Source organism: Cyprinodon variegatus, unplaced genomic scaffold (genome assembly GCF_000732505.1).
Source record: "Cyprinodon variegatus isolate N-32 unplaced genomic scaffold, C_variegatus-1.0 Scaffold188, whole genome shotgun sequence".
NCBI classification, from domain to species: Eukaryota; Metazoa; Chordata; class Actinopteri; order Cyprinodontiformes; family Cyprinodontidae; genus Cyprinodon; species Cyprinodon variegatus.
The window spans coordinates 426,782-433,271 of NW_015150641.1; positions in this window are offsets into that span (position 1 = coordinate 426,782).

A 6,490-nucleotide genomic window follows, 5' to 3' on the forward strand; every position below is an offset into this window, starting at 1 on the left:
AGCATCTTAACAAGGAACTTAAGGCCACTCTCTGTTGCCTGACATCGGCCAACCCCTCTGACTGGAACCAGTATCCACCCTGGGTTGAGTATGCATATAATTCACGTTTCTGCTGCATTCAGTCTATCTCCCGTTGAAATCTCTCTAAGTTAACAACCCTCTTTTTTCCCTTCTGATAATAAAGACATTTAAGCAACTTCAGTTCAACGTCACATTCGTCCATGTATAGAAGTTAGTACCACTACCATTGCTGCTCTTTATCGCACTGCTGCCCAAATCAAGGAATTTGCTGATAGAAAATGCAATCCAGCTCTTAATTACTCTCTAGATAAAAAGGTCTCGCTTTACCTCCGAAATAATCGTTTTGGGTCCATATATAAAAAACCCCTTCCAAGGTAAATTGGCCCCTACAAAATTGACACATTCATCAGTGCCACTGCTGTCTGCTAATGCCTGCCTCCCACTCTTAGGGTTCAACGCGCTTCCACGTTGCTCAAGTAAAACCTGTTATGCCAAGACGTTGTGCCCTCCTTCAGTGCCTCCTCCTGTCTAAGATATCAAGGGGCTCAAGTTCTCTATGGTCAGAAAGATTGTGGCTTCCTGTCAATTTGGTTGGAGTTACCAGCATTTCTTTGACTAGGAGGGATATTGTCTTAAGGATTGTTCTTGGGTGCCCTGTTGCTTCATTTTGCACCTTTCTCTTTATTCATCTTTTGCTTAAATGACTCCATGCGTTTACGTTTGTTGGGCTGACTGGTAACAGTGGGTGAAGAGGGAAGGCTTGATGTGAGGGAATTAGTTGTTTGGGTTGTTGTTTCTGTCACATGGGTTCTACATTTAAGGGCACTCCAGAGACTGCTGCTGTAATGGGGCTTATCATTAGCAGGTGCACTCTTCCCACAGGTGCAGCTAATCCACTATCAGTGGTAGTTGTGCAAGCTGATTTTCAGTCACTAGTTGCCTTGATGTTGCCCAGTTATGGTAAAGTGAAGCCTCCCCCTGAATCTGTTATGTTCTCCATGTGTGCCACTAATAACTCTTGTGTTTCTGCATTCCAAGGTTTACCTGTGACTTTTTTCCAGAGCAATACCTCTGTGATACTTACCATATCCTTATTGTCTGTAAAACTCATTACAGCACCTTGAATCACATGTCCTATCAGCGCTCTGTGGATGAACCAAAGATCAGAACTTTCACCATCATCAAATGACAACCCTCAAGCATGCAGTCCGCTCACCTCTCACTGGTGGTTATCTTTCATTTCTGTCTCCTGAAAGTTATTTCTACAAATGGGTCAGAAGCCTCAACAAAACCAATAAAAATGTCTGAATGCTTTCATCTCCATTTAAATCCCTGATCCTTCATCTCAATAAATTCTCCTTTCAAAACTAGTATTATGCTACTTTTTCTGAGCTTTAAAAAAACAAACAATAATTGGTATAAATTATATTACTTTTGTTTTTGTTGTTTTTTTTATGAATAGCAAAGATGCCTATTTATGCTGTCTCTCCAGTTCAACGACTGATACAGCTGTATCAATAAGATAAACAGAACTACAATAAAACACTAAGATTTTCTAAAGTACGTGTGCCCAAATCTGTGTATCATTGTGTATGAAGTGAAGGATTCATATAACTGCTGTTACATGATGAATATGAAGATAAGTGGCAGGAAGTGACAGGGTATTTAGAAATAAATCTAACATGCTGGAAGAATGGTGACAGACACATGCAAAAGAGACTTAGAAAAGATTGCTTACTTAAGGATGATGGACTTTCTACAGTTAAATGGTGAACCAACATTTCAAAAACAGTAAAACAATATCAAATTTTAAGCGTAATATATACCACTTCTCCCTGAATAAAAAAAACAAAAAACTTTTAGTTTGAATATTGTTCAAACAATATTATATGTTCATGGAATAAGACCTTTTAAAGACTATGGTTGATACACAAAGAAATTTAAAGGTACACTTTTTCGTACCCTTTCGTATCCTTGGGCAACATACTTCACCCACATTGCTTACTAAAGGTTGTCAGAGGGCCATGGGGTGACTCTGTAAAGCAGCCTTGCTTCTGCAAGGCAGCTGTGGCTACAATATACTGTAGTTTATCACAGTGAATGACTAAATCAATACTCAACAAAAAAAAGTAAGTTAATGTTGTCGCCTAAAGCTCATCCAGAAGGAGCATAATAACAATCATCTGTATATTATGCTATTTTACATATCTGTAAAAACCCTATTTATCGTAATATCCACCTGTATATCATATTCGGTACATATCCAGCTGTAAATTTAGTTCATAACACTAGTTATCTATATAATATATTCATAGGACAAATCTATCAGTAAAATCGGTTTGTAATGGTATTCATCTCTATATTTATTCAGTAGAAACCTATTTCCTATACTTATGGAACCATTATTTATCCTGCACTTGCTGCTTTTGCATGTCATTGCCTTGTACCTGTACCTGTGTAATAACAATAAAGTTGAATCTAATCTAAACATTTCCTGCAAATCAATGACTTAATGCAAATGGGGTTTTTTTTTGACAGAAAGTTTTTATCAATCTGACTGTATAATCTAATTTAATTGTCTCTGTGAAGCATCATAAAAGGACATATGTTTTAAACTAGAGCATGAGGACAAAGGTTAGATTTGTCTGATTAATTGTTTTAATAATTGATTAATAGTTTATCTCTTCAATTTTAACCTCTATTTGAACGATTAAACAGAACATAAGGCAGTATAATGAAAAAGATCCAGCAGAGAGTTATGACAGAAAGTAGACTGATTTAAAGAGGCTGGGGTGGAGAAACGACAAGACAATTAGAGGCTTTGGCAGAAAGTGGGGAAGCTGAGAGAGAAAGACTAATCCCATTTAAATGAACCAGAAAAGATTGAAAACATTTTATTAATTGACATTTATTCCATTCATTGTGTTCAAATAAAGCAAACAAAAAACATTCTAGGTGCTTGATTAAAAGGTAGTACAAAATGAATAATTATTCCTTTACCTAAAGTAATACATTTAAAGAGAACTTCAAAATACATAAAGTATCAAAGACAAAATAATAAGCATCAAAATATACATTACAAAAACTTTAATGAAATAAAATACATTTGTTTTCCATTGTCACATTTTACTTTAGGTGTATTTTCCTGCGTACTCTTAAAACAAACATTTCACATTATGATTTACTTTGCATTACAATCTGGCATAACTGACATATACATTCAGCCTTAGCCTTTTTAATTCAATATTTGAGAAAGATTTGTCGTTTTCCTTGCTGTTCAGATTGTTCCATAAACTGATTTCTTTCACAGAAACACAGTGGTCCATTGCTTTCATCCTAATTTTTTAGATCCCAGTGCCTTTTTAAATTATAATTAATTCAACATTTTATTAAGACAGAATACCCTTCAAATTAATCAAATTTCAGCAATTTTAAATGATGAAATAGTGGATTTGTAGCCTCCCTATAGTGTTTTTAACTTATTCTTATGGCACTGTAAAATGAAATTGATAGAAAATATGTTTCTCCCGCTCCCTTCTTCCCTCATTCGTGAACAAGATCCCGAGATACTTAAACTCCTCCACTTGGGGCAGGACACCCCCCCTGACTCGGAGAAGGCACTCTACCCTTTTGCGGCTCAAGACCATGGCCTCGGATTTGGAAGCACTGATCCCCATCCTGGCCGCTTCACACTCGGCTGCGAACTGATCCAGCGAGAGCTGCAGATCACGACCTGATGAAGCCAATAGAACCATCTGCAAAAAGCAGAGACGCAATCCTAAGGCCACCAAAACGGATCCCCTCAACACATTGGCTGCACCTAGAAATTCTGTCAATGAAGGTAATGAACAGAATCGGTGACAAAGGGCAGCCCTGGCGGAGTCCAACTCTCACCGAAACGAGCCCTACTTACTGCCGGCAATGAGGACCAGACTCTGACACCGGTCATACAGGGACCTGACAGCCCATATCAAAGGGCCCGGCACCCCGTACTCCCGGAGAACCCCCCACAGGGCTCCCCGAGGGACACGCCTTCTCCAAGTCCACAAAGCACATGTAGACTGGTTGGGCAAACTCCCATGCACCCTCCAGGACCCTGCTGAGGGTGTAGAGCTGGTCCAGCATTCCACGACCAGGACGAAAACCACACTGCTCTTCCTGAATCCGAGGTCCAACTATCCGACGGACCCTCCTCTCCAGCACCCCCAAATAGACCTTGCCGGGGAGGCTTAAGAGTGTGACTCCCCTGTTATTGGTGCACACCCTCCGGTCACCCTTTTTAAACAAAGGGAGCGGGAGATCGACAGGCGGATTGGCGCAGCGTCTGCCGTGAAGCGGGTGCTGTACCGGTCCGTCATGGTGAAGAGAGAGCTGAGTCAAAAAGCGAAGCTCTCGATTTACCGGTCGATCTACGTTCCTACCCTCATCTATGGTCATGAACTCTGGGTCATTACCGAAAGAACGAGATCGCGGATACAAGCGGCCGAAATGGGTTTCCTCCGTAGGGTGGCTGGGCTCTCCCTTAAAGATAGGGTGAGAAGCTCGGTCATCCGAGAGGGACTCGGAGTAGAGCTGTGGTGTCAAAGCCTTTTTGAGCTCTGCAAAAACACTCAAAATATAATTCCTCTTGTCAAATGCATTGCATATTTCCACAGTAAGTTCCATAAGTGTCATTGATGTACAGTTATTAGATCTAAATCCATACTGAAAATTGTTTTAAATTATGTATACATCTATGCAACCTACTCACAAATAATGTTTTGAGTATTTTAAAAAATGTGGAAGCAAGGACAACGGTCCGTTGTTGGAGACTTTGGCTGTTTTATTAATGTATTCAGGAAAAAAATATCATGAAAATGATAACTTACATATCTTGTAAAGACTTCAGAACCTTTGACCCAATATGCAGACAGACAGATCAGGACAATTTACAACAGGCTCCATTTAAAGAAACAAACAAGGCGAGCAGCTGGTCATTAGCGGAGCGGATAACCGTATTCTCTGCAGAGATAGGAAACACAGGTCAACAACAAGTCAATGACCTGGTTCAAAGTCCAGTCTGAGGAATCCGGGAGGAAGATTGTCCACTGCTTGCAGCCATAGACGCTTCCAGAACTCCGGTTGATGATAAGCTGATGCCAGCCGAACATCGAGGAGGCAACAGTGTGTGAAGGAATATCCAGAGCCAAGGTGGAGTCCGAAGCAGGTTGACAGACCAGATGATCAGAGATAGCTGAAGAGGTACCGAAGGAAAATCCAAGGCGAGGTAAGTAACACAGTCCAAGTTTGGTACACCAGCAGGATCCAGGAAAACAGTTCAAAAACAAAAACTGACAGAGCAGACAAGGGCAAGGCAAACCTCGAATATCCAACAGCAAAAAACAGGTCAGACTCAGAGTCACAGAAAAACTCGAACCAGGTGGAAACGATCTGCATTAATCAGCCATTGGGCCAATTAAACAGGTGAGCAGGAACAAATCAAATTCCCAACCATCAGCGCCACAATCATGGCATATATAGGTAAATGGTTCAATAGCCATTCAATAAATTTAACTTCTAGTGTCATATTCATGTCTTCATTTTCACTGTATATTTTATTTGCACAACCATCAATAACACCATTTCTTCTTTGTCTACCTTACCAACAAAAAATGCTTTTCATATTATTCATAATTTTTTATCCATCTAAACCAGGGATGTCAAACTGGTTCCAGAAAGGGCCGTGTGGCTGCAGGTTTTCTTTCCAACCAAGCAATAGCATCAGACTCCAGTCATCTCATCAAGGGAGTCCAATCTGAACATGATGACTTGATGAGATGACTGGAGTCTGGTGTGCTACTGCTTGGTTGGAAAGAAAACCTGCAGCCACACGGCCCTTTCTGGAACCGGTTTGACACCTGGGATCTAAACTATCTTTAAATACTGGTATGTTTGATGCCAGACCTGGGCCCATATCTAGAAAAACTCATATTAAATTCAACGGCTATTAAAGTTTATCATAATTATCACGATTTCCCTAAACAAAGTAATTTCAAAGATCTTATTTTACTTTGTCATTTTTTTATTGAAGAAGCTGGCTATTATTAAACATGCTCAGTATAAATAAATCATAAAATTAATAACTTATTAAACATCAGTTTTAGAACGTAAGTACTGTAAAATGTGAAATATTGTGAGCTGAAAGGCCATCATGGAAAAATTAATGCTTTATGCATTTGTCAAAATGACAAAGATTATGCAATAATGTTTATGCAGTTATTGTGTAGCTTTTAAATCTAGAAAAAAACATGTAGCAGCTGAAAAACATTTGCACCAGTTGTGAGTGCAAAACGAGGCAACCATTAGTTTCCGGTATTTTAAATGTATAAATTTTTGGTTTTCAGTATTGGCAAGTAATACTCATCAAAATTAAAAGACATCATGGGTTGAGATATTTTATTCTGTGAAATTAATTTGTGTTATACACGAG